The sequence below is a fragment of the Erigeron canadensis genome, chromosome 8 (assembly GCF_010389155.1).
Source record: "Erigeron canadensis isolate Cc75 chromosome 8, C_canadensis_v1, whole genome shotgun sequence".
Classification (NCBI taxonomy): domain Eukaryota; kingdom Viridiplantae; phylum Streptophyta; class Magnoliopsida; order Asterales; family Asteraceae; genus Erigeron; species Erigeron canadensis.
In genome coordinates, this window is record NC_057768.1 from 44742431 (window position 1) to 44752542 (window position 10112).

The window sequence follows — 10112 nt, forward strand, 5'->3', positions numbered from 1 at the left end:
TTTAAATCACAAGCAAATTAAATGGTGTCTATTAGTATATGATATATATATATATATATATATATGGGTGAGTTATTTTGAACTCCTAAAAAAAACTCAAGAACCATTATGGACCACACATTTTTTTTCTCTTTCTCTCTCTTCAATTAAATAATAAAATTCACTCAAATCATTCAAATGTTCTAACTCACAAACCGTAAATCGTTAGACAAAACAAAAAGCATGGGTAGTCTTAAAATTTCGTCATCTTTAATTAGAGATCCAATTCGATATACTTTTACCAACTTTTTAATTTTCGTTTTCTTTTTGGTAGTTACATATAACTTACACATGTGTAGGTTGAACTTACACATGTGTAGGTTGAACAAAAATTATGATTCGGAACGGGCTTCGCCCTTAAGGATATTCATAAACCAAAGCTAGTGGGGGTGATAGGTCATAGAGGGTGTAGGTCATAGGGTGATAGGTCATAGAGGTTGATAGGTCATAGGGGGTGACCAGTGAGGGGTGATCTACCTAACGGGCTCCGCCCTTAGCCGTTATTCCTCCGCCATGGACTGACGGGATCCGTCCTTGGCTACCATGGCTCTGCCATGGATTGACGGGCTCCACCCTTGACCTTCATTGTTGTTTACATATGTTCATTTACTAATTTACATGTGAAAACAATGATCTTACACATGTGTAGGATGAACCTACACATGTGTAGGATGAACGCGATGGGAAAAAAAAAGAAAACTAAAAAGTCGTCAAAATTATATCGAATTGGATCTCTAATGAAAGAGGACGAAATTTTAAGACTACCCATGCTTTTTGTTTCGTCTAACGATTTACGGTTTGTGAGATAAATAATTTTAAATGATTTGGTTAAATTTTCTTATTTAATGAAGAAAATATAAAAAATGAGTGGTCCAAAATTGTTCTCGAGTTCTTTTTTATTTGTGAGTTCTCAAATAACTCTTCCTCTCTCTCTCTCTCTCTATATATATATATATATATATATGGAAAATGGAATATAAGGCTGTCCGGAACCTAAGCTTAGGTGTGGAACCCATCACATACTAATATTTTATTATTTATTGTTTAATGAATAAATGCATGGGTCCCCAAATATTTTATGGATTAAAAAAAAATATGTGAGTGTTCCACACTTAAGCTTAGATATCCGACAGCCTTATATTTTCATCCCGGATATATATATATATATATATATGGAAAGAGTGAGTATGAGGTTGTCCCTCATCTAAGCTTAGATGGGGAACTCATCACATACAAATATTTTAATATTTGTTTGAATTTTTAATAAATACATGGCCCCCCATGATTTTTATGATTATAAAACCAAATGTGAGGGGTTTCTTATCTAAGCTTAGATGAGGGACAACTCCGTACTCACTTTCCCTATATATATATATAATATAATAAAACAAGTATTAAAGTAAAACAAATAAAACAATAAGTTTCTGTTCACTAAAAATTATTGTGCATCATGAAAATCGTCGTGCATCAATTGCTTCGTGAATCTTCGCGCATCAAATTAACCATGATCGAATGGTCAAGATTTTGTCTTATTTGTTTTACTTTAATACTTGTTTTACAATGCCCAACCTATATATATATATATATAGAGAGAGAGAGAGAGAGAAAGGGAGGGAGGGAGGGAGAGTGAGAGAGAGATTTTTTATTTTGAGAACCATTTTTATTGTAAAAATCATGAGAACTCTTAAATTTTATATTTATTCACATATTTTTTTTGTTCATTCACATGTGAAATGATATAAAAATATATGTTGTAGAATGAATTTTTAAAAAAATCTACAAAGTAGTCATTTGGAACTTGTGTAAATGAATTTGTATATATAATGTTAGAATCTTCATTATTATACCTTTTGCGACTATGCTCAATTATATACGTTGAAGATTGATGCATTCTTTCAACTAACATATGTTTTGCCATAAAAAGATTGTATTGTTAATATATATGTGATAAAGTTAGGTGCATGCATGTATATATGCACTTTTCTACTTTTGGAGAGTATATGAAGTATGAACTAATCATATAAAAAAAAACTTAGTTATATATATATATATATATATATATGGAAAAGGGAATATAAGGTTGTCCGACACCTAAGCTTAGATGTGGAACCCATCACATATTAATATTTTATTATTTATTGTTTAATGAATTAATGTCTGACCCCCATGATTTTTATGGTTTAAAATATTAATATGTGAGTGTTTCCAACATCTAAGCTTGGGTACCTAACAGCCTTATATTCTTATCCCCATATATATTCCATTATTCTTTAGATGATATACTTAACGTATTATCTAAAGCATACACTATAACAATGGCTCAAAGCAGGTAATACACGGACTTTAGTTATCAAGTTTTTGTATTTACATATGTTACAACGACATTTTTAGTCGGGTCATTTTTGATAGAAAACATAGTGTTTTTAAGAGAACAGATCAAAAAAGGCTTAGTCTTACAAATTCATCCAGACGGTAAACATCAACAAGTTTCTTACTTCTAATTTGGAGTTGAAAAAATGATTTATTCTACTAAATTATACTACTCGTATTTCATGTTTGCGATCTTATTCTAGGTATAAAGTAGATTAGGCATGAGGCGGGATATCATAATTCCAGAATTGCGATCTTATTCACAATCGTTGGAAAGTTTTGGCAAGTTCGGCTAATTAAGTAAGATGCATAAGCAATTTCTGGAAACATCATTTATGTCGTTATGGTGGCATGTATGATGCTACCGGAATTCATGTGTGTCTCGAAGGATATCTTTGAGGAAAAGTTTATTTTTCGATATTTTTGCAACAATGTCTATTTATGGGTAAATAATAGGTGCAACTAGCTATAAAGATTTGAGTTGGGTTTTCTTTTTCTGAAAAACAGTAACAGATAAATGGCTAACACCCCTAATGTGGGTGCGTCCACACCAATTCGACTCTTGGCAACGTCTTAATGGTTTGCTCTCCGTGTGTTAGATTGGGAATAGTGTCGGATGACAAGTCTTAGGTTTGAAATACCATGACTTAACTGTAATCATACATAATTTATTTATTTTTATCTATTTATACGTTCTTAATCATGGCCGAATAAACCCTCAGGTTGATTAGCTAGTTATATTTAATAGTATTAAATATACATGTAAATTTAATATCGCCTTTCATTCGTTTTCACACCGTGCCTACTCCTTAAAGAAAAGCTCAAGTAATATAAACAATTGAAGTTCTTTGGAACACTTATTTATACAAAGGGGTTCACCAAACGGCTAACCCAAAAGAATCTAATTGCTGAATACCATTAAACAATGATTCATAACTTTAGCATTAGTATTAGTAGTTGATGACAAAAGTGATTTGTTAAACTTATATAGATTATATCAAATAAAATGTGTATATAATAGATAAGTAGATAAACAAAAAGACTAAATTACGCAACTTTCATATCTGACTTTATCCACTTCCATGAATTGAAGACTTGGATTATCTTTGTCCATAAGGTGAAGGTTATCACCGGTCTTCGAAAGTATGAATTTAAGTCTACATTCTGAAGATGAGGCATATCATCACATTTCATGTGCGTATATATAGTATAATATTAGAAATTGGATTTAAGTATATAACAATATGAGTCATGTTTACCAAAATGAAAAAGAAAGAAAATAATCTTAAAGGTATAGGGATTTGGAGATGATAATGCCAATGGTCTATCACTCTAACTGATTGATATATCCGTGGTTTTACCCACAAGTTTTGGGTCTACTCTCCTTAGAGTGATAATTTTGTGAAGTTTTTTCCAATAAAATATCTATCTCTTAAACCCTATAGACTGGTATGAAATTGGTAAGGTCTCACAGTGAGATGTTTCTGGTGTTTCTGATGTTGCTGCTCGCTAACGATTAAAAAAAACCTATATATATGAAAACAACTTGTAATAAGGAAATAAGTTCGCATGGAACGACCTCTGAATCTCTGATTATCAAAGTTGGAACACAATACATATTCGGGAAGCTAAATTAGTAAATTGGTACCAACACGTACTTGAGTCTTATTAGAAAGACAAATTTTCCTATATTACAAACTAGAGTAAATTATACGGATCTTATCTTACCCCCAAATTTTTGGTATAAACTTGTGCAACTCTATTCGGGCCTACCCAAATTTCAAAAACCTACTCGTGATAGTACCTATATCTAACGGCCGTCTATTAGGTTGTTAAGTCAGTCACGTACCGTGCACGTGAGGACTAGTTTTGTCATTTTCTTACCCTAAGGACCAAAAGTGTAATTAACTTTTATAATAAAATACTTTATTAATGAAAAAGATATATACATATATAGGTAGAGATCTAGAGAGAAGATGGTTTAAGGAGAGAGAAGGAAGAGAAAGTTCAATTTTTATTTTTTTTAGCTTGTTTTTTTTTTAATTTTTCATTTTTTTAAATAAATCTATTCCAAAAAAAAATCAAACAATTAAAAAAATTAAAAAATTAATAAAAATTACAACTTACACATGCGTAGATATCTACAAATGTGTAGATAAACGTTAATTACACTTCTAGTCCTTAGGGGTACGAAAATGAAAAAACCAATCCTCACGTGCGGCACACATGACCGACTTAACAACCTAATAGACGTCAGAAATATGTATAGTCCGAGTAGGTTTTTAAAATTTGGGGTATGGTTCAAGTAGCATTGCAAACGTTTGTACCAAAAGGTAATTTAGGATATAAGTCGAGTCGAGTTTCAGTATATTTAGGCTTGTTTGTTTATTTATTACTCGAATCGAGCTCGAGCTCGCATACATATTCAAAATTGAGCTCGAGCTCGACTAGGCTCATTAGTGTTCGAGCTCGAACTCGAAGCTCGTATATATAGTTATTTAAATACTTGTAGGCCGGATTAACTTCGTTCGAGTTTAGTTTCCATGTTTAGTAGGTGGAGCTCAATTCGAGCTCGAGCTTGAACTCGTATATATAGTTATTTGAATACTTGTTGGATTAACTTTGTAACACCCAACATTTAAAAACAAGGATTTTCAAAAACTTTTGCCTAACGGTGTTAAAAGAAGCGGAATTAACTTTAAAAGTCCAAACCAGTAAAATCTGTTTAGTTTATTCATTAAATGGTGTTACTAGCCATATCATCAAAATAAGTCTAAATGAAAATCCATCGGTTGCCCAACATTAAGCAATCGTGTACATTATCAATACAAGTCATTAATATTTAAACATAAAGGAAATGTCTAAAGCGAGCAGCCACTATGGGTAAACTATAGCTAGCTTCAAAATCGTCTACCCATGCCTCACATCTTCTCACATCTACCTGCCCACTATTGTTGGACCTGAGGGCACAACATATTTAAAAGAGCAAGTGTTAGCTAACAAATTAGCTAAGTAAGATAATACAAAAGTTATAAAACGTTTGTCCATTTAAAACATTATATAAAAGTCATATTAAGTCGTTAAGGCACATATCCTCAAACATATCATCACACATACATATCATATCATCAACATCATTTATATTAGGATGGGTCATCCTAAATGTGCCTAGTCATCTTTTGCATCATCACATATCACATTTGAACATCTTTATAATTGTGACAAAAGTCACGCATCTCATATAACATATGCATCTCGTTAAGTGTGACATAAGTCGCACCCGACTAGATGAACCACCATTCAGTAGTACATCAATGTCGTTAAGGAATGGCAAGCCAATCCAGGAGTAATCCGTATGTTCAATGACAATGGGGCTGGTAAGACCTCCCGTATTACTCTTCATGTTGTACCTCGTTGCAAGGAGCCACCCGAGCAACCACATCAACGCACTTAACCGGGCTAGGGCAAGTACGGGTTAAGCTTAACACTTTCACGTTAAATTTACGAGCTTGATTTCACATCACATCTAGTTTAGGTGTTTACACAACCTAAACAATCATCACATATATACATCTTTAGGTTTGGGCCCTTAAACGTGCACGTGTCATGGCAACTTAATAAGTCTAGTGAACTAGATGAACAAGCCATGTAATCATGCACATTTCACATATCATCATCATACATCACATTTCATAGCATTTCATTTCATATCATCACATCGCATACATTGTTACATCACGTACATCGTCATATATCATTGCATATCGTATATCATTACAACATTGCATATCATTTATCATTTATCATCATAGATCGTACATCATTTCATATCATCTATCATCTCATGTCATATATCGTTGCAAAACACCTATTATCTCATATCATATTTCATTTCATCTATTAAGCATACATAGCATCTCATATCAGTATATATCATTGGGGTAGCATTTCAGGCTTCAATATGCATCTACATAGCCCATATCACCTCCCGTATAATCCCGAATACACATAAGCAAACAAGATACCATTTGGGGAAGTTATTATATGAAAACTATGTTTTTGTTGAACCCTCAGCGTGTCAAAGTAGTGTATCTTACCTCGTAGAAGAGCACAAAAAAATAACGTAAGTTACCGAGCTTTGCAAATATTCCCAACTACCTATAATCATTAAACGATATAATAAGCTAAACAAGTACCTACTTACTTTTGTTCATGAATCAAGCCTAAGTATCTATAAACATGACCCATGACAAGGCTTGATGCATCGGACATTCGATTAATACTTTAAAGTTTACATAACTCGACAAAACTCGACATTCACTCACTAAATTAACCTTTCTGGAAACTTGACATCAGAATCATCTTTTAAAAACATAACCATTAGAAAGTAGACTCTCTTACGATTCCGTGGATAGCTTATTTGTTAAAAACGGAGTTACGGTTCAAAAGTTATGGCCATTTGAAAATTCTGTCGCTGTTGCGTCGCAACTAAAGGTCACTGTTATCTAGTTGCGCAGCAGCTTAGTAGCTGCGGCGCAGCTAGCCCCGAATCTGCACAAAACTCATTGTTTAACCTCCAAAACTTAACCAAACACACCGCAAACGACCCCAAACCTTATGAACGACTTTTGCACCTCAAAATTCACCATTTTAAGACCATAATGATGCAATGAAATCATTGATTAATCCTTACTTGATTTTCAATTTTGCATCACATAGTTAAACGTTTTAGGTTACCGAATCGATCAAAACACACGTTTTTGACATCAATTGATCTTCTAATAACCTAGACCAGCTATGGATCTGATTGTATGATTGAAAGGACATAAAATCAATGTTATTATACCTTTGATACCTGGAGATTACAAAGAGGATGAAAAAACTTGATCAAAACACTCTCGAATCAACCGAATAATGATGAAATCGAACAATATGATGCCATGGAACAAAGGGAACGGCTAGGGCTTCAAAGGAAATGTATATTCTCTGATTTATGAGTCTAATGACAGATTATTAGACCCTTAACCCGTTTTTTAGTTTCCAGCTTTGTCAAAACTAGTCCTTAGTCTTCCTTATGGCTCATATTTAGCTTAAAACACCTATGGGGAATACTTACAACACATTAAACACTTTAAGCACCTCCAAAGACATTAAAATATACCTTTAGACACATTAACACATGAATCATTAAGGCTTTAAAACCTTACACATAATTCACATTAATCACACATAAACATTAAATCTCTTAGAGACTTAACGGACACGTTGTGTTGACTTAACGACTCAAGTCAATCGTTAATTAAAAAGTTTGGGATGTTACAAACTTAGTTTGAGTTTCGTTTCCATGTTTAGGAGCCCGAGCTCAAGCTCGATTAGCTCATGTTATAGAGTGGCACATGTTACCATTAAACATTTATCGATCCTCATTCGTGTATACTTAGAAGTTTGATCACATAACTATGAATAGAAATAGTCTATTAAAATGACCAATACTGAAATAAAGTTAATTACTTTATACATATAGTTATATGTTATCCTTATAGAAAGAACTTTGGACAAAATCAAGTATACGATATTCGTTTTTGTTAGGATACCTAATGTGTATTAGTTATCAAATAAGTTACCATCAAACATTTTATCGATCCTTATTCGTGTATAATTGAAACTTTGATCACATTACTATGAAAATGATCTATTAAAATAATCACTATTAAAATAACGTTATTCAAAGCATACATGTAGTAATATGTTATCATTATAGGCCAACCTTTAGACAAGTTATATATATATATATACCAATCATAATTTTGATAGATCATTTTTATTCATGGTAATATGATGAGAAGTTTGATTGATTTTTATATTTATTCTAAAACGAGTTATCTCACAAAAATTAAAATGAATAATAAGATTTTATTTTAATTATATATAAGAAAGATTTAGATAAAACATATTATATTTATATTTTTTTTAAAATATGTATTAGTTATCAAAATAATAAGTTAAAAAAAGAGAAGTTAATATGTTAAGAGAAAACGACACATATCACATAACTTGCAAGTTGAAATAAACATGAAAAAAAATAAGTTTAATACATATTAAAGTATTGAGTTTTGAATTTTGTATTTATTTAAGTAATACATAAGCAAAATGGATAGTAATGGTTAAAGACTTAGATCCTTTATATAAAATATATGCAAGGATAACAATAAAAAGATGGTTGTACTTAGTGGTCAAAGTGTCATCCATTAAACTTGGAGGTCATGGGTTCAACTCTCCTTACTAACTTATAAGTGATATTTTTAAACTTGTATACCAAGGCTCGAGTAGCTCGACTAGTCGAGTAGCTCGTAAAGCTCGTTCGGATCAAAAAAGTAACCGATCTTTTGAGCGAGCCGAGCCCAATTTATTTTTTTAAAGCTCACTCGTCTAACTAATCGAGCTCCTTTTTTTGTTCGAGATCGACTCGAACTCGAAATAGTTAAACTCGAACTCGGTTTAAACGAGTTCGAGCTCGAGCAGCTCACAAACAGCTCGACTCGATTACCACCCCTAATTCAGGATACTACGTGTAATTTACTATTATCTTTTAATTGTTAGGATAATCTTGATAAGTGTTTGGATACTATAAACTTCAACTCAACTTGTAGTATAGCTTATTTAAAAATCCATTGCTACAAACGACTCTTTGAGCTTGACTATGGTCTATGGATTATGGTTATTCAAGTCCCGATCAAATATAGAACAATAAACTAACGCACAAATATTGGAATAAGCTCTCCAATTTATTCAGAAAATAAACTCAAAACTGAATAACCCTCATAATCACAATGATCCCTAATGGGTTGATTATATAGGGGTGATCACGACTTGATCAACAAGTAAACATAGAATTAGAGTAGGATACTAATTTCCTAATTAAATAACTTTCCATACTTATCTAACAAGGAAACATTAACAAAAATAACTCTTTTGTTTATTCTCTAATTATTATATCTCATGGGCTCGAGATATTCACAGCACTCTGACCCATTTGCTCGGGTTCGGGTAATTAATAAGACAGCCCAACAATCACCCCCTAATACCTGAACCGGACTAGGTAGGTCTTCAACTCCAAGTAGTTCTCGCATTTCAATGAACTTGACTCTTGCGAGTGCCTTAGTTAAAATGTCAGCCTTTTGCTCTTCTTCACTTACATACTGAATCTCTACCTTCTCTTCTTTAACACATTCATGAATAAAGTGATACTTTGAGTCAATATGTTTGCTTCGACCATGAAACACAGGATTCTTCATTAGTGCTATTGCTGACTTATTATCCACCCGGATCACGATCCTTTGCATTTGTTCACCAACAATCTCACCATATAAACTTTGAAGCCAAATGGCTTGACAAGCTGCTGAAGTTGCTGCCATAAATTCAGCCTCACAAGATGATAAGGCAACCGTGTTTTGTTTTTGTGAACACCATGAGACAGGTGTCTCATTAAAATAGAACACGTGCCCAGTAGTACTTTTTCCATCGTCTACACTGGTTTTATAGCTACTATCACTATACCCAATAATCTTTTGACTACCACCCCGTTTATACCGTAATCCATAACTTGTTGTACCGGCAATATAACGAAGAATCTGTTTAACAGCAACTAGATGAGATACCATAGGGGCTTGCATGTACCTACTCGCAATTCCCACTGCAAAGGA